A 26,328-nucleotide genomic window follows, 5' to 3' on the forward strand; every position below is an offset into this window, starting at 1 on the left:
CGTGGGGGAAATTGTGTTAAAGTTGAATTTCTCATCATCACAGGTCTCTCATAAGGGGACACTTAGAACAATGTGTGTGTGTGTGTGTGTGTGTGTGTGTGTGTGTGTGTGTATGTGTTGGGGGTGGGGGGCTAAGGCACTGTGCCACCCTCCAGAGAACATCATGTTCCTGGACCCCTAGCTGGGCATTGGGATGAAGATGGGGTGACCTGGTCCTCAGGCACAGTGCTTAGAGACTGGGGTGAGCTGAGAATGGTGTCAGGGATGAAATGGAATTGATGTGTGCTCCAGGCATTGGATCTAAAGAGGCCAATAGTGGGTGTCAGATAGATGGGGAAATTTGGGGAGGAAGTATTAAGGGGAACCCCAGGTTTTAGTATGAGTATAGTTGTCAAAGGCTGTTAGTAGGAGGGAGCTATGAAGGGCTGCTTATTGAAAGTGAGCTGCAAGTTGATCTTATCTTTTTCCTGTAAGGGATATAAAATATTTCATCCATTTCTCTTGAGGAAAAAGCAAGTTCAATATGGCTTCATTTTAGCTGAAGTGGTGATAGTGGTCAGCAGTCTGGAAATCCTACCTTATCCCTGTTCACATTTCTTATACTACTCTGTACTTATCGACCCTGACTTTGCTCTTGACTTCCTGCCTGGTGTTCATTTATGCATTTCTTTGAAAGGGGTCGTGTCCCTCCATGACAGTCTGCTGTTTTTCTCCTTTTTCACCTGACCAGGTGTCTGGCATCCTGCCTCACCCTGAGCTGCTCCCCAGACACGTCACATCACTCCCTGACCCAGAGGCTTCATTGCTCTGATTTCATTTTGTGGCACATTGTGGAGACTGGAGGTGACAAGGACCAAGAAGGGCCATGCCCTGGACAGCCACAGTTCTGTCTCCCCTACCACACACCGTCATCCCAGTTAACTCTCGGAGACCATTTCTTCCTGAATGGTTCCATTTCTTTTTCTTCTAATCCCTTTGAGAGAGTGTTCAGCCTCAGAGAAGAATGAAACTCTGCTCCATGGCTCCTTTCCAGCTGGGTGCAGTTCTAAACTGCACTCAAAGCCAATACTAATTATGTTCAAAGTTTCTTATTAATAACAGAGTAAAGACATATGTGAGTGGATATTGAATATTAATTTTCTCTAATGAAAGGGCTTGGCTATCTTATTATGGATGTGAAGCCGTCTTGGTATCTATAGACGGAGCCGTGGCATGGAGCCTCAAATGTCAGGAGGGGATGATGGTGCCCTCTGGCAGGAAGCTTCCAGTTTTCTGGGACAGCTTTTCCCACATTCTTGCTAAAAGCCTGTGGGTAGCTCCATGGCTTGGCAAATGGAACAAAACCTCCTGGATTTGAACCACTCTCATAGAGAATCCGTGATCACGTTCTGGGGCCGTAACAGGTTCATTTTTACATTTCCTGTCTTTAGCTTTTCTTAGACAAATAAATGTTTAAACTAGTTTGTGAATTTAATTTAGTTTGAATCCACTCAAGAGAACATTGGGCTCATAAAAAGTTACCAGTTTCACGCATACACATGATTTAAGCTCTGCCTCGAAGAGTACCTCGTACACCATAGGCTCTTAAAAGTTTGGCTAAGGAATTACCGCAAATTATTAAAGCCAGCCTCTGAATTTCTTTCCTGGGTAGCACTTTTTAAAAAAGCAGATTTGTTATTGTTTGCACTTGAATGTGACAAAAATCACTTCTTTAAAAAGATCCTTACCAATTTCATATCAATCGCATCAATTCATCAGTTCATTTTTTTTGCATTTTTTAAGGTATAATTGAATCTTCTTTCCCCTTTTTTATTGAGGTCTGTAACATACAGCGTTCTCTTAGTTTCAGGTGTACAATATAATGGCTCAGCAATTCTGTACAGTACTCAGTGCTCGTCAGGATAAATGCACTCTTCATCCCCAGTACATATTAGATCAGTGATTCTCGACTTCATGTTAAGGGCCTCACTCAAGACCAATTAAATAGAACTCTCAGGTGTGGGTTTTGGGCACTTGGGAGGGGGTCTTCATTTTTTAAACAGTTTTATTGAGGTATAATTAACATACAACAAACTGCACATGTTTAAAATGGACAGTGTGAGGAGTTTTGACTTATGTATTCTCCTGTGTCACCATCACCATAATCAAGGCAATGACCGCACCATCTGTGGACCCCTAAGTGCCAGCAGGGCTGAGAACAGGCCGCAGGAGAGGCTCAAAATTGTGAGCTGCTTAAGGCATATCACTGGTACGGTCTTCTCATCTAATTTTTAATAATAACAACATCGATGAAAGTAATTACTTACAATTTCCCAGTCTACCCCATTGTCTCTTTTGAGACACAGTATGACCCATTAAGACCATGAGAAATGTTACTGTTTTTTATGTCAGGCTAACAGTGTTTCCCTCAACCTCTCTGACCCAGGAAGGGCTGTCTTAACACATTACCTGGGACTGGGGACCATTTGTCCGTGGGTCCTGCTCTGATAGGTTCATTGGAAAATTCAAGCTTTTCACAGTAATCTGGGCGAACGTGGTGGAACAGGCCACCAAGCTGCAGATGTACAGCAAGGGACAGGGGCAGGGCTCTGAAGGACCCACCGGGAACCTGGTGGGAATGTGAGCTGGAGCTGCTTTGCGCAGGCACCCAGCCTGAAGTCAACTGCTCACCAATCCCAGTGAGGGAAATGGAATTTGTAATTGAATAATGCTCCATGTATCAACTATGTAAGAACTTGACTGGTTGTGGCGTGCCCGAGTGGCTCAGTTGTTTAAGCGTCTGGCTCTTGATTTCTGCTCAGGTCATAGTCTCAGGGTCATGAAATTGAGCCCCGCATCGGGCTCTGTGGTCAGCTTGGAGCCTGCCTGGGATTCTTTCTCTGTCCTCCTTCGGCCCCTCCCCCTGCCCGTACTCTCTCTTTTCTCTCTAAAATAAATAAATAAAATCTTAAAAAGAGAGAGAGAGAACTTTATTGGTTCTTTTTCAGCCAGTGCTAGTAAAACAGTATATCTTTAGAAAATGATGTAAAAAGCCAAATGGGATAGGATTAATGGCCCATACTAGGAAATTGGTTAAATGAATATGATTTATTTACATGGTAGACTATTACCCAGACATCAAAACTGTAGGATATTTAACGACTTGGGGAAATGTTCATTTTCGGTTGTTAGGTGAATAGAGCAGGTTACTAAATAATAGTCTAATTTATGACACCACTTCTGTTTTGAAAAATGTGTACACAGACACACATACATACAGAAAAAATAAAACACACGAAGACATAAAGACCAAAACATTGACAATTTTTATTTCTGGTGGTTGGAGAAAACATTCTATTTTAATTTTTTCTTTTAATTTTTCTGTACTTTTCATATTTTGAAAAATGAAAACACTTTTTTAATCAGAAAAAATAAATGCCACTGAAAATCAGCTGCAAAATTTCCCCAAATAAAAAATCAAACCCTGTATAAAACAATCCAGTCAAAATGAAGTACAAAAATAAAAATCATTAGCATTCCAGCTTCAAACTTGTGCGTTACCCAGCAGGCGCCCACTAAGTGCTTCTCCAGCGATTTGAATAATGATGGCGCTCCGCAAAATAAATAAACCCCTGCTCAAGTTGGAACTGGCCCAGTTGCTTTTCAGAGTCATCAAAGCAAATTTGTTTTGTATATTCTATTAAACTCAAGTTCGAGGTTGCAGGGCATTTGTATTATTGTTGAAGTGTGTTGGCATTTCATTTCATTTTGACTGACTCCAACTGTGATTTAGCAAGAGGCCAGGGTGATATGCAAAATAAGCAGGTTTCTGCAGAGGGGCTCTTGCGTTTGTCCTTGAAAACTCATTTCTGGGGAGTCTTCTCTCCAAAGTGGGGGAAGCCCTAAAATGGGCCCACGCACCTCTCATGTTGAGGTAAAGTGGTTGAAGTCTGGCAGGGGCTCCCTACCTGCATCCCTTGCACCCAGCCCTCCGCCCCGCCTGGCCAGCGCTCTGTCCACCGCTGTTGCCACCGGTGGCTCCCCTCACCTCGCCCCTTACCCGCCCTGCTTGCTCTCCTCATTCCACTGTCTTTATGGGATACACATGCGCTCACATCTCCTCTGGCCTAAAAGTGCCCCGCATCTCCGCTGCCCCCTACAGTTACCATTCAGTTTCACCCCTTTCTTCCACTGCGCGGGGCTCAGTGAGGTGGGCTGTACTTACTGCCCAGTCCCAGCCAGAGGTGCTTTCTCCCACCGCGGGACCCCCCTGCAGTTTCCTGGCACTTCACAGCGTGCGTGTCAGTCACACGCTTCATTGGCTGCTAGGCCAGACCTATTCCTGTCTTTGACACGATTCTCCCTCTACCTCTGAATTCCCAGGAACACAGCAGGCCCCGTGGGGACTGATTTCTGAGACTTCAGGGCATGTCTCAATTCAAGAATATGGAAAGATTTGTAGCGTGTTTGGCTTTTCCCATGGGACATGTTTCCACTAAATGCCCTGTGTTTTTTTTTTTTGATTTTTTTTTTTTTGGCATATATGTATCTTCTTCAACTTACAATGGGGTTACGTCCTGATGAACCTATTGTGAGTCAAAAATATCATAAGTCTAAAATGCATTTATTACACCTAATCTATCGAACATCACAGTTTAGCCTCTGGCCTACCTTGCTTGTGCTCAGAATGCTTACATTAGTGGATGGTTGGGTAAAATCATCTAACACACAGCCGATCTGGTAATAAAGTGTTGACTCTCTCATGTAATTTATTGAATATTGTACCGAAAGTGACAAACAGAATGGTCGTGTGGGTACAGGATGGTTACATGTATATGGCTTGTTGACCCTAGTGATTGCATGGCTGGCAGAACTGCAGCTCGCTGCCCAGCATTGCGAGAAGATAGCGCTGGCCCGGGAAAAAATCCAAATTCACAATTTGGAATGCATATTGCTTTCATACCATCGTAAAGTCAAACAATCTTAAGTTGAACCATCATAAGTCAGGGACTGTACCTCATGTCTAAAGTTAATTGGCTTTCCAACATTAACTCAAGTTTTATCTCTCAGCATCTTCTCCTCACAAAGTTTTGGTTTATTTGTTTGCTTGTTCAATGACATCAGCAGAAATATAAGAGGGATGCCATAGCACCGGGACAGACGGACCACATTCAAATCCCATATCCAACATGGACAGGCTCTCTGACTTCGGGATGCATATGGTGCCTTAATATGCCCATGTAGAAAATCTGTATGATAATGGCCACTTTGTGGGATTATTGTGGGATTAACCGAAGCTTTGTGTAGGAACCTCAGCCCCTCCTCTGGGCCATGAAAGCCACTCACAGAATCCTGGAGCACACTTCCTTTGTTCCTGGCTCCCTCCTTTCACACCGGAAATCAGGTTCAGAATAAGGACACCGCATTGAGGTGTGGGTGCCGGGCAGCCATTAGGTTTGCGTGTTTCCAGTTGGTGTCCTGGCAAACTGCTACGTCACACTTGGTGAGCCTCCCGGGCAGTCACAAACAAGAGGCCAAGGGTCTCTTCTCTCTGCTTTGCTTAACCCATGGGATCTAGCTAAACGATTTGAAAGACTAGAAAATATACATTGCAAGTATTAAAGCAGCAGATGGCCTTCATGTGTTGGCAGCTCCCTGTGCCATCAAGTGACTCACACGCCCCTAGCCATGGTGGAGGGAAAGGGGAGTGCCACGTGGCCTTCTTTTCTTGGAACTGCCATGTTTTTCTCGTCTCTGATGCCAGTGTCTTCTCACAGGATTTGCAAGAGAAGAAAAGTCTCACTGTTCTGGAAATGCTAGAAAACGTTCCCAAACTTTCTTAGCGTCCTTCCTAGCAACAGATCCAGTGACTTCCTCCTCATTTCTTCCGGGTGGCCCTGCTCTCATGGTGTTTATCACCCTTGGCCACCTACTAGCCATGCCACGCTGGACCATTTGTTCCCTTTCTGCGCCTTGTCCTCGCTTTTCCCTCCTGTAGGATGGGATAATAAAATCGCCCACCTCGTAAAGTCGTTATCAAATATATAGATCAGATATATGCCCAAAGTACCCAGTATGGAGTAAACTTTCAATACAAGTTGTTCTGTAGTCATTCTGTCTGCATAAACGATGAATGCGCCCATGGGTTGGTGGGAGTGACGTTGATTGGGAATCCCAAAGCTCACCTCTGGAGTCCTGGTTTTGCCACTTACTAGCTGCAGTGAATTACTCATGACTCACCTAACCTTACTGAAGCTTTGTTTTTATCTGTAAGATGGCAAGAAAAATACTTATTTTTCAATGTCAAGGGAGATGACATTTGTGAAAAATAAATCACAAAATGCCATACAACACAAGATGGTATTATTAGCTCTCATCTCTGTCTTGGAGCAAAAGCTGCCGAGTCTTTGTTGCCTTTGTGTATCTTGCGGCATCCTGGGCAGTACGTTGACCCCAGTGGATCAAACAGTAATTGTTGAATGAATAGTTGAACAATTCGGCACAGCTGAGAAAAAAGAAGCAAGTCAGGGAAGGCCTCTGCTTGTTCAACAGAGATGGCGGGAAATCTACACGCACGCTCACGTGCTTTTTTTATAGACGGGGCCCATGGGGTTCTCCCTCTGAGGATTTCCAGTCTTACTTCACAAAGTCAGTCCTGGGAGGACCGGAAGTGTCTGGTTAGAGCAGTGAGGATAGGTTGGGTGGTTCCGGGCAGGCACACTGATCACCAGCAGAAACTGCAGCTTCATGGTCTGACAGGAATGGTGCAGACAGAAAAACTGAGAAAAGCAGACTTGAGAACTTAAAAAGCTCTTCAGTGTGGGGCTCTTTACTATAAAGAGAGATCCTGTGAAGCTTACAGAAAGCTAAATTAGACAAAGCAGTTGACATCTTTGGGGAACAATTTCACTTTGGCATGGGCAAACCAGATGACCTAAAATGACAGATTCTGCTAATTTCCATGATTGCCTCTGGGAAGGATGGGGCTAACTTGGCTCAGTTTTTGCAATATGTTTCTCAAACATAACTTCTTGGTCTGCTGCACAGGTAATTATTCTAACGACAAAGTTCATGTTACCAATTATCTCAACTATGACCTAATTTTCTCTAATGATGCTGGAATCTAATTCTTCTGGGTTTTGCCATTTCTACCAACTTAAATGTTAAAACCTTTATCCAGCAGATGAATTGTTTGGTCACGTCAGTTTATGTAGCTATTTATAGCTTCAAGATGATTTGCAGTCAATTTGAAGAATTGGTAATTATTAATTTTAGGTAATGACCTTGACACTAAAGTACATTCATTTTTATCATGGAATACTACATCAAAAACTAATGATGTAATGTATGGTGACTAACATAATAAAATAAAATACATACATTCATTTTTATTTGTTGATAGTCTTGCTTTTGCTATTTTTAATACCACTCTGTGAAATAGTGCCTTATTTAGTGTTTTTGTCATGGCATGGACGTCATTGTAGATGGCATGCTTGTCTAATTTGTAGATGGCATGAAGGTGAAAGGCATAATGACTACTTTGGAAGGGCAGAATTGAGAAGTCAAGAATTTTTGGCAAGTTGGAATAATGAACTCCATTTTAAAAAGGTGAAATATTAATGGGGTGAAAATAAAGCCTTTGCTTGGTTCTAACAATACCGTCAGAAAGATAAGGGAGATCTTCGTTGTCAACCTGACTCACAGCTGTAAGAATGGCCTGTAAATGAGGTGCTGCCGTTTTAGTCCATATGTATGGCGTGTTTGGAGCTGTAGAGAACAGAGACTCAGGGCCCCCTAAGGAGTAAGGACTTAACCACACAGCTTCCTTGTCTTGGTCTGGAAAGTGGGGTGTTATCAGGATCAGGCAACCTCAGGGATGCCTCTTCTCTCTCATGATCCCTCTTTTGGTCTTTCGGCTTCCCTCTGCATATTCCAGAGGTTTTCCTCTGACACCTGACATCTACTCCAAATCCCAGAGAGAGCTGGTTTGATTGACATGGCTGATTATCATCTCTCTTCTGGGACAGGACCCGTGCACAAAGCTACCTCATGGATCATCCACCAAGCTCTGTGGGACACCCCTGAGTCAGATGCCCACCCCTGGTCCAGTCAGTGGCCACCTCTGCTCAAACCACAGATTACCCCTGCTTTTTGGAGCAGTGGGCTGTGGTGGGGAAGTTTACATTAGAATGTGAATCTGGATATGTCTCCAAAGGCAAGAATTGGGACCAATGAGTGAAAGCTGCAGGAAGTGAGGCTCAACCTCATACAGAATCCCTTGAAATGGAAAGACCATAGGCAGATAGGTGGTTGGATACAGTGACCTTTCTAGGCCCCCTCCAATTCCCAAAACTGTGTGTTTTTATCTTTATTGCTACTCTTTTATTTCTTCCCAGAAGGGTCTAATGAAAATGATCTTTTTGCATTATTACTAGAATGAGCCGTGAAGATAATTCTGCCACCACATAATTAGGATATGCCTAAGGTGTCAGAAACAGTAGCATTTTTGCCTTAGCCTCTTGAATAAAATATATTTCATATGTGGAATATTTGTAAATTGGATTTTATTTATAGTCAATAACAATGCCATTTAAAGAAAGGAGATAATTTACATAATGTAAATGTAACGGGGCAGCAAACTACAACAGGGATACTTCTCCAAGATGATTGAAGGAGAGTGCAAGAACGTTTGATAATTTTTTTCCAAACGAATTGTAAATGATGTTCCAGATACTTCAGTTAGGCTTTTAAACTCAGATTCATGATGGCCTGAGTCAGGGCAGATTTTGGTGGTGAATCGTCAGATTGTTGCCCAAGCAACTGAAGTCTCTAAAGTAGTGTAATTAAATCTCACTGTTCAAACTCTATTAATTTGGAAGTATATGTGTGCACATGTGTGATGTAGTGTGTGTGTGTATGTGTGGTGTGTGTTTGTGTGTGTGGTGTATGTGTTGTGTATGTGGTGTGGTTGTGTGTGTGTGTTGTGTGTGTGCACGCATATGTGGTGTGATTGTGTGTGGTGTGTGTGGGGTATGTGTGTTTGTGTATATGTGTGTGGTGTGTGTGTGTGTGTGTGTGGTATGTATGTGGTATATCGTGGTATGTATGTGGTGTGTTTGTGTGTATGTGTGTGATGTATGTGTGAGGCATGGTGGGTGTGTTTGTGTGTGTGTGAAGGGAGAATAAAAATCATTCCATAAAATGTCAGTCCTGTCACAAACAACAGAAATTAGTATTTAATCTGAGAAAATCTGAAAGCACCAGGAAGACTCCAGGATGCCTCTGTTGCCACTTTCCAGTGTGAGAATGCACTGTGACCAAAAAAGACAAAGCCAACACAGAGTGGAGCAGTAGCCTTGCCTCCAACTTTCTGTTAACTGTATTCCCACTAGGAAATAACATGGGTGGGAGAGAGACTAGCTTTGTTAAAAGTCTAAGTCCCCCTTTCTAGAGACAAAACTAAGCTCACTTGGCTTCAATTTCTTCATTTGTAAATTGTAAATGAATTATTATAATAATAGTAGTTAGGTCTGAGAATGTTGTGAGGATTGAAGGATTTCTTAGCATAGTGTCCAGCTCATATGAAGTGCTGTGATCTAGCTAATAGGATTCTTTTTTATCCTTATCATTCTGTAAGGGATGGGAGCCCAGAGAGCCTATGGCATCAGTCCCTAGTCTGTGTGTGGCTCCATGTCTTCTGGTCTTCCCGGCCCAGCCGGAGAGAAACTTGTGTCCAGCCCCCACTCAGGACCTGACATTATCTCCCCAGAAGACTTGATTCCATCCTAGCGGTGTTCTTTTGCTTGGACCTTGCCTATGTCACCATACTTCTCAGAGCCCCAGTCTCCTCTTCTCAAAAATTGGGGCACTATTTAATTTTCTAGGGTCTTAAACTTTAGATACTATTAATTTAAATCATATTTGTTTTAAGACAAACTTGAATTATCAGGTGCAAACCATTAGGGAGAGGCCAAATGTTCGAGCTAGATGAACCATCTGGAAACATCTTCTCTGACTTTGCGTCTTTGGAAAAAATGCCTGTGCTTGGACTCCAACCCACCTGAGATTCTCATTTCATGTCAGGGATTTATTTGGCCTGGATGGAGCCAAGCCAGTGATACTTCCTACAAGCTCTCCAAGTGCCCACAAGGGTGAGAAGCACTTAGCATGCCCAAGGTCAGACCCTTAGTGCTGGGAGCAGGTCTAGCACTCCTGCCTTCTGCTCTCCTCGCTGCACACTGAGCCCAAGTTTTGGTTTAAAAGAGGTTTCTGAATACTCTTTTCTGTGATTTTTACCCTTTCTCTTAAAAGTGAGGTATTAAGCAAACACAATATTCAGCACTTCTATTAGGTGGTTTCCATTTAATGAAGGCTTCATTCCGTGTCTTTCTACCTTAACCGTATGCTTGTTTTCTTACAGTGATGTGTTTAGCAACCCCCTTTTATTCCCAGATGCTTTCTTTTCTCACTGACTTCAAAGCCACCTCTAAAATGTAATTGCATTGCTGAGTTCCTCCCTGACATCGTCAACCTTGATCAAATACTTCGTTCTTCACTGTTTGTTCTTTTCGGTCGGTATTAGATTCTTCCCAGCCACAGCTTGTGTGTTGATGTGATTGTAAAGCGACCAGTATTCCCATGAAGTATTAGAGGAGAATAAGATCAAGTGCCTTTTTTTCCTCTTTAATTTGTGTGCACAGTTGTTTCCTGCTGTTTAGGGGTCATTCAAACTCCTATCCTACATGAAAATGTAATTGGAATTATGTTACCTGTTTTCATTACCTGTGGCCATGAAATTGCTTAAAGTCTTGAGACATTGATGTTCTTAAGTACAGAAATGTGTTGTTAAAATTAATCATGGAATTTAATATGTATTAAGTTCCCCTTGTCGAATTTAGTAGGGTGGTAGAATGAAATATCAGCTTAATAGAATTAACTAACCCAAAACAATTTACACTATTCTGTATTTTTGTTTTTTGTTTTCTTTTTTCCTATTCAGGAATCCTTGTGATATTCTTTCTCAGCACCCACTACCCCGTTTGTTGAAGACTTTGCTCTCAGCTGTTGGCATCATTCTGAGAAAAGGACAGCTTTCAAACATCAGGGAAACTTTCAGGAGACTTTTGGCCCCAGTGGAGCTTTTGAAGGTGAGAGCAAATCAGTTCTCTCTTTGTCTTTAGAAATCTAAATTAGCTGTTCTGTGTTCTAAAATCTACTTCTTGGAAAAGAGTGAATAAGGGAATAGATAATTGAAAATTCTCTACAAAGAACTGAGAGTTTTTCTTTTTCAGGAGAATTTTTTAGTAGTTATGAAGGAATTCAAGTGGCTGTTTTGATGCAACAGGAATTTATTTGAAGTTGTAGCTCTGATCTAAGAAGACATTTGAACACAAACACATGTGCGCGCATGCATGCACGCACCTTGAAAAAATCAATAACATTTCTGCTCTCAGAGGAATTTCTTATGTATTTAGGGTTTCTGAGAGCCTTCATACTTGCCTTACCCTGCCTTTTAGAATTTTTGAAGGATAAAACAAAATAATATCTATGAAAGCACTTTGTAAACCATGAAGTATTATTTGCATAAGAAAAACAATTACTATTTTCAAATATTTATAATCCTCCAAAATACTCTTATACCCTCCAATCTGTTTTTCTTTATAGTTTGATTAACTTTTATTTTGATTTTTGTAAACTTTGCTAGGATCGCAAGAAGCAAAAGTGATAAGTCCTTACCTTCAAGGAGTATCTGTCAAATGCAAGAGACAGACAAATAGATATGACCAACTCCAATATGATGAAAATGTATTGAGAGTGCATTAAGGAATGAAAAAGACACTGAATGCAGCCTGGGGCCAGAGATTGTGTGTGTAAAAGTAGGCTTCTTGGAGGAGGTGACCCCTGAAATGGCCCTTGAAAGATGACTAGGAGTTGGCCTGGTGGAGTGGAGGAGGGTATTGCCGGCAGGAGCAGTGGGAAAGGGGTGTGAAACCTGCGTGCAGAAATAATAAGTTGTTCAGGGTTGTTGAACCACAGGTATGAAGGGTGTGTGTGTGTGTGTGTGTGTGTGTCTAAGCACTGAGGGGTTTTAAGATGTAGTCAATGGTATTTTAGGTATGTTACCTCGGAGAGAGTATAGAGAAACAGCTGGAGGTGAGCAAGATTAAAGGAAGATTTGTTTTGCACTGATCTGGTGAAGAGATGACAGGGATGAAATTAGAGAAGAAGCAATGAGGAATAGAGGAAGAGAGCTTTGAAAGAGCTACACTATGCTGGATTTGGCAATGGTTTGGGCATTGGAAGTGAGAAAATGTTAGGACCTGGGATTCTCAGGTTTCTGACTCCGGTGACATAAAAGGAGATTAGGGGGGAAGCAGACCTGTCTTGGGGAGGAAAGGACTTTGAGGTATACATGAGACATCTAGGTAGAAATGTCCACTGGGTAGCTGGAAGTGTAAGCGTGGAGGTTAGGGGAGGGTTCAAGGCTAGAAACGTTGATTTGGGAGTTATAGGCAATAGTTAAAAATCTTTTTTGAAATATAACTTTGATTTTGTACTTAAGCTTTCAAAATAAGTCAGAAAAAAGACAAAAATCATATGATTTCACTTATATGTGGAATTTAAAACACAAAACAAATGAACAAACACACACACACACACACACACATACACACACACACACAACCCCAGAAAGAGACTCACACATATAGAGAACAAATTGGTGGTTGCCAGATGGGGGGATGTGGGGAGATGGGTGAAATAGGGGAAGGGGATTAAGAGGTACAAACTTCCAGTTATGAAATAAATAGGAGCACCTGGGTGGCTCAGTCGTTTGAGTGTCTGACTCTTGGTTTCGGCTCAGATCATGGTCTCAGGGTTGTGACATTGAGCCCAATGTGGGACTCTGCACTGGGCGTGGAGCCTGCTTGGTATTCTCTCTCCCTCTGCCTCTTCCCCCATATACCCCTCCCGTTCTCTCCCTCCCTCTCTAAAAATAAATAAAATAAAATAAAATACATAGGTTATAGGGATGAGAAGGTACAACATAGGGAATAGAGTCAATGATATTGTAATAATGTTGTTTGGTGAGAGATGGTAACTACACCTATTGTGCTGAGCATTTCATACTGTATGTAACTGTTGAATCACTATGCACACCTAAAACTAGTATAATATGTCAACCATACTTCAATAAAAAAATTATTCGTTCATACACTTAAAACACAACTCACTGCATTCTCAATTTCCATTTCATTTTGACATGACCTATCATTTCACTTGTATCTGTATTTGTTGTTCTTATTTTCTTAGTCTAATAAATTAGGGGTCCCCTGAGTGACCCAGTTGGTTGAGCCTCTGACTCTTGGTTGCAACTCAGGTCATGATCTCAGGGTTGTGGGATCAAGCCCTGTGCTGGGCTTTACACTCAACAGGGAGTCTGCTTGAGATTCTCTCTCTCCCTCTCCCTCTGTTCCTCCCTGACCATGCTCATGCACCATGAGCGTGCATATTCTCTCTTTCTCTCAGTAAATAAATAAATAAGGATCTTTTCCTAGGGACAAATGTGGAGACTTTTTTTAATCTGATGAAAGGAAGTTTAAGCCGGTATTTAAAAAAACAATGACAACCCTAAGATTTTGGAGTTATAAGCCTGTGCCATTCTTCATTTGAATTCAGAGTATTTACAGAAATTATGTAAGGAACATGCTTTGTTTTTCAAAGGGTAATTCTTTTTCTGTTTGTCTCCTGGTTTCTTATCTAGTCATCATTTTCATTGCTCTGCCCAGGATATGAGCGTTGCCCATGGGAGACCGAGCAGGATCTTTCCTGCGTTCTCCAGGGTGCATCAGGGTCCCTCCTTTGGGTTTTTCCAGCATCACTCAGCACGTCATGAAAGGAGCTGTTATAACAGAGGCTGCACTGTTTCAGAGCAGTCTACCCCACTTAGACATTACTCAGAGCCTTCTTTGAGGGAATGTCCTGGGTAAAAATTTTAAATTCAAATAATATGGACAATTGTACTATTTTGAGTGAATTTTATTTGATTACTATGGCCTTAATTAGCTTACTGACTTTTTTTCCTTAAGACCTGTTGGAAAATCACAAAATGCTTCCTTTTTATTCTTTCTAGTCCATTTCTCTACCATCTTTCCAGAAACTTTACAGATCTGCTAATCTATCACTTTTACACAAAAGAACATTAATTTGAAGCAAAATTAAGTAACTGACCAAATGCTAACAGCTAGAGTCAGAGCCCTGGTCTGTTGAAACTCAGGCTGCCCCTTCCACGTACTCATTTTCTTTTATTCCACATCTTTAGTGCACTCTGGGGTTACCTAGTATGTCTTAAAGTAATAAGAAATTGAATTAAGTCAATCCATTCATACTGATGGCTTTTGCCTTGTCCAGTCGCTCTCCATTCAACAAGCAGATTTTGCTTTCTTATTTTAGGCCCTGATGAACGTTTTGTGTTTAATTTTGGTAATTTTAAACTTTTTTAATGTGGCTTTTGTTTTTGTTTTCTCTAAGCTGGTTCCACTACTGAAATGAAGGATCAGTAGAGAATCAAAACCACCCATGTTTCAGGTCTAGTAAAAAAGGACAATCATCTCAACATTCGTTATCCAGCCAATTTTTCCCTACCAGCTACCTTCATTTTTTTTTTTAAGATTTTATTTATTTATTTGAGAGAGAGAGAGCACACAAGAGCAGGGAGGAGGGAGAAGCAGACTCCCCACTGAGCAGGGACCCCGGGATCATGACCTGAGCTGAAGGCAGACGCTTAACTGACTGAGCCACCCAGGTGCCCCCCTACTAGGTACTTTCAGTAACAGTGTATTAGGCACATTCATACACAGTTCAAGTAGTGGCTGAACAACCCAGTTTCCAGTTTTATTTCCCCTTTTAAATAAAATACAACTTTCACACATTAAAAAAAGGGACACTCATTAATTATTTTAAAAACCAACTCTTTTAAGCCCAAGTTATTTTTGATTTGGTCAAATACATTGCAATACCTGGTGGATTTTATGTATAGAAAATGAATTTATGGAAATGCTGAGTTGGTGTAGCTTAGACTGATGGCACGTGCTTGCAAGTTGTAGGTGGTCTCAAGGACAATGAACTGTTCTCTGAAATTCACAGAGTGGTCAGTCATTGCTGTGAAAGCAGTGGGCTGTAAGTCGTCAGAGTGCGTGTACAGAACATGATTCACTTATCCCGAAAGCTGCCAGTAACAAAAGGAGTTTACACTCATTGATGTGCAGGGCCCAAGAAATAGGTCTTCCTGTTTTGGTCTCTCTCTTTTTTTGCTCTGTGCCTGTCTCTGCGTCTCTTTTTCTGTCTCGCTCATGTTCTGTGCATGAGAGACACAAACTAACATGTCTCCAAAGCATGCAACCCTTGGCAGTTTGTGTTTATGAAACTGGCAGTAGAAACGGTATATCATGGATATGGGAAGCAGGTGAACCACCCTTCATTTGGTAAATGGGGAGCCGGTATAGAGAGACATTGATAGGCTTGCCCTCTGCATAGCTTGGCTACGTTGGCAGCACAACAGCATGAATAAGGATGGACAGATATGGGAGCCACTGAAGACAGAGAGCACAGAATGGTAGGATGGCTAGGAAAGGGCATGCCAACCTTTCTCCGCTGTAGTTTGGCTCGGTCATAGGGGCTTCTTCTGAACTGTCTTACTGTGGGTAGGGTGCAGAGTGCAACATGCAGACAGAGCACTGCATAGAGTATGTTAGCTGTGGAGTTGCCACGTAAACGTTATTTAAAGTTTGGGAGCACCTGAGCACCTGAGCGGGTTAGTCGGTTAAGCACCCGACTCTTGATTTCGGCTTAGGTCATGATCTCAGGGTCATGAGATCGAGCCCTGTGTGGAGCTCCGTGCTGGGTCTGGAGCCTGCTTAAGATTCTCTTTCTCCCTCTCCCTCAGCCCTTCCCCTTCCCCCCTCCCCTGCTGGTACACATTCTCTCTCAAAATAAATTAAATAAATAAATAAATAAATAAATAAATAAATATTTAGAGTTTGAAATCGTATCCAAGTATTGAAGCCCTCCTTCCACCCTGTGGTTTGAACACAGAATCCTGCTGGACGAGGATTGTTGGGAACCACTCCTATCAGAAAGTAGAAGCCATAGGTGAGTTGCCATGGTGAGACTTTTGAACGGGCAGTCTTCCAACGGCTCAAATCATATTTAACAGTAAAATGTGTTACCCTACACTCTTCCGTACTGTGGGATTTTAAAAAGAAAGGGAAGAGGAAATGCTGAGCCACCAACTTTTGATACAAATTCAATCCCACTATAGAGGTCATAGACTACATCAGCAATTTGTGGGCCATTTTGGCAGAGGACAATGACGATGGATTTCTAATCAGATAACGTTGCTGCATTTGAATTTTCACTCTTCACTGCCTTTTGTTGTTTGCATATTTTGGAAATTATTCTTGATTCAGGTTTGTTATTAACTTTTTGAACTCCAGCTTCTGTGCTGGTATCTTACCGCTCATGTTACAATGAGCACGGTGACTGGAGAATTTATTTTTGCAGTCATTAATAGAATAGCAAGGCAGCATAATATGAATTAATGACTCTTCACATTTTCCCATCATATAAGCTGGATTCATTATCCCCTGGGATCTATTTCAAATTCATGCCCTGATAAGCCATTCTTGCTCATTGTTGGCTTTCTAGCTTTTTAAAAGCTTCTGCATAATGGATACACAGATAACAATAAATGATAAATACTTCTGATTTTAAACTTTAAAAACATTTCTGATCTCATTATAAAGTGGAAAATGAAACACAACTTCCACTTCATGATCAATAGCCAAAGTATTTGGGCTGGTTTTTTGTTTTTTAAGCAAGAACCGTCCTGAGGCAATTATGTCTTTTTTTTTTTAAGATTTTATTTATTTATTTGACAGAGAGAGACACAGTAAGAGAGGGAACACAAGCAGGGGGAGTGGGAGAGGGAGAAGCAGGCTTCCCACGGAGCAGGGAGCCCGATGCGGGGCTCAATTCCAGGACCCTGGGACCATGACCTGAGCTGAAGGCAGACGCTTAATGACTGAGCCACCCAGGCACCTGGCAATTATGTCTTTTTAATGCCATTTAGAAAATAAAATCTGTGAGGAAAGATTGAGAATAAAAAAAATTATTGAAGGTACAGAACTATGGACAGGGTTTTTTCATCCCTTATGTCATCTTTCACCTGGAGGACCATGTATATTTTCATCAACCAGGACTGTTCAAACATGGTGACATCCACTTGGGTAATAATTATGTTACCGGTATTTCAAATTATTTTCTGTCCTTTCTGCTTCCCCTCTTTGCTATCAAAGTTTTCATGTTTTATTTAGACTCACCATTTTAGTGTGTGTGTATCAGACGGAGAAAGTGTCACAGCAAAGGGACAGAGTCCCAGAAATAGAGATAGATTCCTCATTCCCTACACATGAGCTAAAGCAGTATTTGTGGTCCTTTAGCCCCACTCAATCTTATTTATTTCTTCGGCATTAAAGCTATGTGATTTCTATTACTTACAAACCTGTAAATAGGTACACAGACCGGTATCCGAAGTTGGGGATCGGAACACACTCACAGTAATTGAGCTGTGATATGCCACCCAGGTGCCCTGCCCTCTCTAGGACTGAGACACTCTCCCCAGCTTCTGGGGGTGTTGACAGCTGAGAGCTCAAGGCTGGATCCCTCCTTGCTGGTTGTCCTTAGGGCTCGGCTACAGAGAGTTGCCTCCTTCAAGGTTTTACCACCTGACCCGGGGCAGCATTGTACATTCGATGACTGGTCAGTTTGGGGACACAAAGACCCTTGCCCCAATTCAGGACAACTCTGTAGGACTGGTAGGGTTCGCTGGGGTTTTTGTTGTGACTGTTCCACAGCCCAGCTTCTCCTACTGCCTTGTCCTGCTTTGTTCAGGCCCAAGAGCCCTCCCCCATAAAATCCCTGTGTGGCAATCCCCATCTCAGAGTCTAGCTCTAGGGAAGCCTGACCTACAGCAGCCATCCATGGTCCATGTCATGCATGTGTTTGCGTGAGTCTGTGATTATGTATCTTTATAGCACTGTGAGAAGGTCATAGCTCTGGAATCAGAATCAAGATCTCTGACAATCTAGCCCAGGCCCTTCCTGTGAAAAATGGGGATGACAACACCTACCTCTTAGAGTCATTGCCAGGATTTGGCAGCAAAGTATTCGGTGCTTGGATATAGGCAACGTTCATTAAATTATACCTTCATTGTAATTACTGGCAATTTCTGACCAATTGGTTATAATACAGAATGCATTTTTAATGTCATTTTTATTACAACATTTGCTTTGGTAGAGAATGGAGGTTAATAAAAGATGCATCACCTGCAAATTGAAATCATTCTTCCACATGGTTAGTCCCCTTTTATAAAGTGTGTGGAGAAATTGGGCCAGGTTCCAAAGGGAACCTAAAGTCATTAAAGAGATGGAAAGAAAATTCTATGAGTAAAAGTGAAAAATCTGGAATTGTTTAAGATTGGGGGATTCAGGTGTATGTAACTCCCTTCTATCTTCAAGTAAATGGAGATCTTTTGAGGAGAGATATTGGACATGTTTTGTCCATGTTCACAGAGGACAGAACAAGAGAAAATGGACATAAATTAAAGGAGGAAGATAATTGGGTTTGTATCAAGGGAATTCCTCTGCTCTTGGACAATAAGACATGGAAAGGAGCTTGTGGAATATACAGTTAAAAAAATCTTCAAAGCAAGGAAAAACAGCATTCAGTCTTGAATCCCTGAAATGCTCCCCAGAGCATTTATGGAGAACTCTGAACTCTGTGATTTCAGATTTCAGAAATGATTTTTCCAGAAACTCAAACACATATGCTCTGTTTTGCAAATGGAAGAAGATCATGACTATTTATCCACATTTGTTTTCTTTATAACTAAAATCTCTTGTAGTATCTTTGAAAGTGTCCATAGAGATCTCCTATGTGGCTTTGTGATAATCTTTTTCATTGAATAGGTGTCTTTCCATATGTTTTAAAATCTTTTATCTCCTTCTCCCTCTGCCTGCCGCTCTGCCTACCTATAAAATTAAATCAGAGTCTACTGTCCTGAGTTATTTATTTGTACCCAATGTAAGTTCTTTTGAAACTCAGATCTTGGGAGGACATTGTTAAAATACTCCTGAGTGTGAAATCGCTACAAAGGGCTTTCAGACAACAACAGGAAGTCTGGAGCTATGGAGAACAAGTTTTTCAATTAATTGCTCAGAGATAAGATTAAAAAGTGGATATGGGACTAAATGCTCTTTGAAGACCTCAGTGTCAGAAGATAAAGGGAGGGCACTAAGAAGTTTCTAAATGACTCCTAAGTATATTGGATTTTGCATTTTCTCCTTGGCGTATCTTGTCAATACGAACTGGCCGAGACAGGATAATGGAGATGAAAGAGCATTTTTTGGATTGGCAGCCAGAACTCCTGGCTCTGGTTCGGCCTCAGCCACCAAATGAACTGTTCTTCTCTCATGGAACTATGTCTACCTAGATTTCCAGTTCCAGCATCCTATCTTAGATGCTTATCACACTACAGTACCTTCACCAGACCTGAGAGCTTGTCCCCAGGGCCCCTTTGCCTCTTGACCTAAAGCAGTTCTGCTTTCATTCTTTTTTAATTTTGTAATTTTTAAAAAACATATATAGGTAGATAGAGATTTCATTTCAGTTTTCGCTTGATTAAATAGATCCACTGCTAGAAAACGGAGTTTTAAAGGTATTCTTACTGATTCCCATGTCTTCAGTATTCTCCCTGATAGAGCTCATTAAAATACCAAATTTCATTCCTTCTCTTACTGCTAAGCTAAAACTCTTCAGATGACTCTCTGTGTCATGAGGAAAAAGTGCACAGTCTTTACCCGGCTATTCCAGGCCACTCTACCTCCTGCATCCGTTGATCAGGCCTTAATGTTCTAACACATGAGAATCTAACACAATCTAACACAATGAGAATAGAGCGCTTGGTGCTGCCTGCTGGCTGGAATGACTCATCCAATTGAGTTCCCTCTCTGATTTTGCTCAGCATTGTCCCTGCCCTGCTCCTAAGCTACCTTAAGCCATTCTCTTCCTTTTGAGCATACCTCAAAACACACGCTCTCTCTCCACAAAGCCTTTCTTGATTGTTCTAGCCCCTACCAGTCTGGCCCATCTCTGAAATCCTTTCATGCTTTTGGGCATTTATACTAGTCTGCATTACGTTTTACCCAGTTGACTCTGGTGTTATGTAGACTGCATGTGCAGCCATGCCCCCGGGGCATCAGGAGTATGACAGTGGTCACAGTGACCACCACCCACCTAGGGAAATACATGTGTCTGAATCCTCCCACATTGTTTGCACTTTGGGTCCTTCAGTCATTTATGCTTCATGATCTTTTTAATAATGGCGATAATGCTGCCATTCTTTGTTCTTTGCAATTTACAAAGTACTTAGCATGTTGTTAATTCTAGCCTCACGATGACCCAGGTGGTAACTAGGGCAAATGAGTGTCTGTCAAACGAGAAAACTGCACTTGGTGGGGGGCACCTGGGTGGCTCAGTTGGTTAAGTGTCTGACTCTTGATTTGGACTCAGGTCATGATCTTGCGGTCCTGGGATCGAGCATCGACGAGCTCCCCGACCTTCTTAAGGATTCTCTCTCCTTCTCTCTCCACCCCTCCCCCTGCTCATGTACCCTCTCTCTTTCTCTCTCTCAAATAAATCAATCTTAAAAAAGAAAAGAAAGAAAAGGAAACTGCGCTTGGGGATATGCCTCCAAATCTTAATGTGAAACCCACAGCAGGCACTACCAACTCTGATCTTCAGGCTTCTATTTTAGTGTCGTACACACATGTTACTAAAAGCATGGGCTACAGACAAGCAGCAAGGGCATCACCTGGGAGCTTGTTAAAAATGCAGAAGTTCAGGCCCCATCCCAGACCTGCTCAATCAGAATCTGCATTTTAACAAGATGCCTAGGGATTCATATGTACTTTAAAGGTGAAGTACTGTAATTTAAGGACAATTTCAGCCCCTGTGGTAATAACATGAAAGGGTTTTATTTCTATTCCTATTGTTGCTGTCAGATCTCCCTTCCCTTTGAAGAGGTCTCTAGCAGATCTGATAGATTTTTAGAGACTTTCAGGTTTTTAAAAGTTTCATACACTCTAGTCTGCTTTTAAAGCTTCAGACTCATATGGAAATGAAAGCTTTCTTTTCCCCCAGCCCAGCCGTGCCCTTCAACAATTTTTTTTCCTGTTCGTTTTGTTTACCTGCTCTTAAGCCAAATATACCCCTTCTAAGCTCTCACTCTTACTGGCATATCAGGGAGTAAGAACTTTGGTTGCCCCACTCAACTGTCAATGAAACTCAGAACTGAAAAGCAAGCACATATACCCAACATAAAATAGCTAAGAAACTGCAGCCTTTATTCATCATATTTCACCAGGTCATTGGCCCCAAGAAGTCTTTGGCAAAAATGGGAGTTGATGAAGGTATGAGACTGTACTTCATTAAAAAGGAGCATTTTTCAACCTCTTGTTCTTAATTGTTATTGAAATTTCTCCATCTTCTTTAGCTAGAAAGCCAAGAGTTAGAGCTATTCACCATGAGCCAAATGACTGCCCTTGTTGGAGATGGAATGCCGTGAAAGTCCCTGGACTGTGTTCATTAGAATTCTTGGGATTGTGCATCACCCAGTCCCAGCTCTATATTCTGTCAGACTTGCACTCCTTGTCTTCATCCCTGCAATCAGAGTGTCGTTTGGACTTTCCTGCTGCCTCCTCCAGGTCTTGTTTGTTTTCACTTTAATGTGACAAGAAAAGGCAGCTTTTGTCTTTATTTCTGGTTAGCAGACTTCATAAATATTCATTAGCAGGTTCCCTTTCCAGCTACTATTTTGTAATTTGTTATTTTTAAATGAAATCTAAAGTGAAAAATAACTCCCAATTCTCATTTTAATACATTTGAGTTGTTAATCTTGATTTGGGAGGTCATGAGCCAGACAGGAGTGACCTTTGAAGGCTGTTTTCTTAGGCTACATGGTTCTGAGAAGGCACGGGGTGTGTGTGTGTGTGTGTGTGTGTGTGTGTGTGGTGTGTGTATGTGATGTGTGTGTGTGGTGTATGCACGTGGTGTGGGGTGTGCATGTAAGTGTGTGGTGTGATGTGTGGTGTGTGTGTGTGTGTGTGTGGTGTGATGTGTGTGTATGTGTGGTGTGGTATGGGTGTGGACTGGGTGTGGTGGGTGTGGTGTGGTGTGTGGGTGTGGAATGGATGTGGTATGTGTGTGGTGTGGTATGTTGTGTGTGGTGTGATGTGGTGGTGTGTGGTGTGTATGGTGTGATGTGGTATGTGTATGTGTGGTGTGGTATGGGTGTGGGGTGTGTGTGTGTGGTGTGGTGTGGGTGTGGTGTGGATGTGGTAGGTGTGTGTGTGGTGTGGTGTGATGTGGTATGTGTATGTGTGGTGTGGTATGGGTGTGGAGTGGGTGTGGTGTGTGTGGTGTGTGGGTGTGGTGTGGATGTGGTATGTGTGTGGTGTGACGTGGTGGTGTGTGTGGTGTGGTATGTGGTGTGGTATGTGTGTGGTGTGGTATGTGTGGTGTGATGTGTGTGGTGTGGTATAATGTGTGTGGTGTGGTATGTTGTGTGTGGTGGGTGTGTGGTGTGATGTGTGTGTGGTGTGATGTGTGTGTGGTGTGTGTGTGTGGGGTGTGTGTGTGTGTGTGTGGTGTGGTATGTGTGGTGTGATGTGTGTGGTGTGGTATGTTGTGTGTGGTGTGGTATGTTGTGTGTGGTGGGTGTGTGGTGTGATGTGGTGGTGTGTGTGGTGTGTGTGGTGTGTGTGTGTGTGGTGTGGCCCGGCTTGGGGGTGAGTGAATGGGACCGAAGTGGAAGGACTGTTTCCAGAGCATGTATGTGCGGGTGGTGTTCTGCCCCTCTCACAAGCCAGGATCCAAAGCTTCGGAAGAAGTCACGGTGTGCTGCAGTGCGCCAAGCTGCTAAAAGCGGGTGTCCCACAGTGCTCTCTGGTTCAGTAGACATTGATGCCGGGTGGAGTTGGAGTAATTACCTTTAGAACGTCGAAGCGGTTTTCATTTGGGTATATGAAGTGGTTAAAAATGTTAGAAAGCCCGGCGTGCGTGTGGAGCCTGCCGTCCTCACCGACCTGCCGTCCGTCCGCACGGACCTGCGGCTGGGCGCTAGTGCTTACACGCCCGGGGCTTGACTCGGTGCTTCTTCACCGGCGAACGCCACCGGCCTCTACAGTTCTCAGTTCTCGGCCTGTAGAGGGTTCGCCCGCCTTCCCGAGGGCCGGGGAGTGGTACGGAGTGAGTACGTCACGGCAATAAAGGGCCGGCCAGAGGCGAGGCGGTGATACCGTGGTCCTTTTGTGCCGGGACAGACGCAGCTGCCCCTGCGGGGGACGTAAGCAGCCTGTGCAGAGTTGTCACATCACAGGGTTGTACGCCTGTATGCCACTGTGTCACATTGTGTGCCAACGATACTCAAAAACAAAAAAAGATACAGATTCAAAAAACCAAAAACTGCTTCGCAGAAATGCGTTATTTCCCCCCTCCCCTGGAAAACAGAACAGATGCAACGCCTAAAGTGACCCTGTGGGTTCGGCACCACACAATTAGCGGCTTCCACGCGGCCCCCCACAGCCTCCCCTGCTTTCCTGAATGTCAGCCGGAAACTGGCACTGCTGTCCAACTGTTTTTCTTCAACTTGCTAGTCAGGCAGCTAATCTCTTTGTATTGTGCGTCTGTTTCTTGATTGTTGCATAAAATTCCCTCTGTGTCTCTCCTTATTCAGCTGGGCGGCTGTGCACAGAGGACCCCGCGCCCCGCCCCCCGCACGGGTACCCTTCTGCCTCGGGTGCTGCTGGGATTGCCCTGAAGCCACAGAACTTGGCTGAGGTGCATGTCAAGACCAGCCCCAAGCAACTCCTCGCCAGACTTAAAACATTTTTGCTGAGATTTAAAACACTATTTGCCTTTGGATACAAAATGAAGGCCCTTTTTTGGAACCAGTAATACTCATCGTTATCTGTTATCTGCCAAGGAAGATGTAATTAGGCTGACTATGCAATTTACCACGTGATTTAGGATATGTGTTTGTTTTTTTTTTTAAAGCCAAAGGCAGGAGTCTGTTTAAATAATGTTGACTTTTATCCCCATTGAGTAAAAAGTGATAAATATTCACTGAAGATAATTTTTAAAAAATGAAGAAAAAATTTACACAGGTAAAATGATTATTAACTTTTTGATACATATTTCTTATTACACTCACATACCTATATACACACAACGTATTTAGCTTTTTGCAAAACATTTTTAATGGCATTAGCCCTTGAAGCATTAATGCCAAGCATTTTTCCCCTTTTCATTTCTTTTTATTTTTAGAATGGAATATTACATTGATACAAAAAAGAGAGAGAATATGGAAACAAAGTGCTGAGATTCTGCTCTTGGCTCCACCATTTGCCAGCCTGGAACCTTGGGAAAGTCACTTAATTGTTCCATGCCTCAGTTTCCCCATATGTACAAGGGGGGTAAAACACTACTCTGTCATTCACAGAGGTATTATTAGAATTAAACAGTAAGTTGCTAGCTATTAATATTTTTTAAAAATGAATATAATGTATATGTAAGGTGAAAAGATTAGAAATGAACACAACCAGCATAGGAAGTCTAACATTATTATATGCTTGTGTTATATTCTTTGATCACACCCCCTTGCCAAGAGGTAAACATGACCTTAAATCATTGTTTAATTTTGCATATTTTGAACCACATATAATTAATGTCATACTAATTTTTCACATTATGTTTATGAGATTTCTTCAAGGTGATTTTTTTTTTTCCAATACCAATAGTATATGTCACAATTTTTTATCCCTTTGGGCTGATTACAAGCAATGCTGCTATGAACCTTCTTGTACGTGTCTCTTGATCCACACGTGCAATGTTTGTTACTGTTGTTTTCTTTGGCTGTTTGTTTTTTTGAGGAGTCTAATTGCTGGGTAGCTGTGTGTATATGTGCATCTTCGACTTTACCAGATAGTGGAGGATTGTTTTCCAAAATGGTTGTACTGGTATATATATACCTAAGCCAGGATGAATAAAAGATGAAAAGTCTGTAGGCAGTTTAACTTTTGCTCTGTGTAGATGAGATGCCTTTTCTCTTGGATTGTTTTCTCTTGTCCTTGGAAATCTGTAGTTTTATTATAATATTTAGGTGGCATTTTTTATCATTCATCCTTCTTGGTATATACAGTGGTTCCTGTGGCAATGAACTAGTGTCCTCCATCAAATCGGAAAAATCCCAGCCGTTACTTCTTTGAACATGGCCTCACTTCTGTTCTTCCTCTTTGAAGCTCTAACTGCATTTACTTAGCCCTTCTCATTTGATTTTCTATGACTTAACCTCTCTTTTGTATTTTTCTTCTGCTTGTGCTAGAATATGGATCATTTGTTTAGCTCTATTTTCTTTTTTTTTAAGCTCTATTTTCTTTTTAATAATACTTTAGCTGTGGCTAATATAATGTTTATCATATATTGAGTGTTTTAAAATTTTTTTAGTGATTTTATTTTTCATTTTCAAAACTTTCATTTGCTATTTTGTAAATCTGCCTGGTCACTTTTATAATATATTTTTTATGATTAAAAACCTGTTTTAATTATGGTAAAATACATATAATAAAAATGTACCATCTTAACCATCTTTAATGCACAGTTAAGTACATTCACATTGTTGGGCAGCCAATCTCAAGAGTGCTTTTCACCTTGCAAAACGGAAATTTTATCCCCATTAAACAACTCCATATCCCCCCACATCCCCCAGCCTCTGGCAACCACCATCCTATTTTCTGTCTCCATGAACTTGACTATCCTAGGGACCTCAGAGAAGTGGACTTGTACAGTATCTGTCTGTGACTGGCTTATTTCACTAAGCATAATGTCCTCAAGTCTCATCCATGTTGTAGCAGGTGTTAGCATTCCCTTCCTTTTAAGGCAGAATAATATTCCATTGTGTGTTCCTTTGTGATTTTTATTACCATACTTTTAAAAAAAACATTTCAGATACAGTAATTTTTATTAGTATCTGATGACAATCACATTTGAAGTCCTTGAGCATTTACAGCTATTGTTCTGATTTTCCTTCATGGAAGCCTGCTCCCCTACATGCTGGTGGTATTATTTGTGAGGCTGTAATAGAATGAACTTAATATCTGGGAATCCTGATGCCGATCTCAAGAAGGATTTTGATTTGTTTCTGTCAGGCCTCCAGTTCCTACCAGTCTGAAACCA

General features: G+C 42.0%; 1 protein-coding gene across 13 annotated transcripts in view; it reads left to right on the forward strand.

Moving 5' to 3' along the window:
- The window catches only part of NRCAM (neuronal cell adhesion molecule), a 290,304-nt gene that overhangs the window by 53,087 nt on the left and 210,889 nt on the right, over positions 1–26,328 (forward strand). For 12 of the 13 annotated variants that reach the window (XM_027573702.2, XM_027573706.2, XM_035723247.1 and 9 more), the window contains exon 2: positions 10,979–11,126. The exons of the other annotated variant lie outside the window; for it this stretch is intronic. The gene's annotated coding sequence lies outside the window, so the exon portion shown is untranslated. The remainder of the gene's footprint in view (positions 1–10,978; positions 11,127–26,328) is intronic. 13 annotated transcript variants of the gene reach the window in all.

The sequence above is a fragment of the Zalophus californianus genome, chromosome 12, assembly GCF_009762305.2.
Source record: "Zalophus californianus isolate mZalCal1 chromosome 12, mZalCal1.pri.v2, whole genome shotgun sequence".
NCBI classification, from domain to species: domain Eukaryota; kingdom Metazoa; phylum Chordata; class Mammalia; order Carnivora; family Otariidae; genus Zalophus; species Zalophus californianus.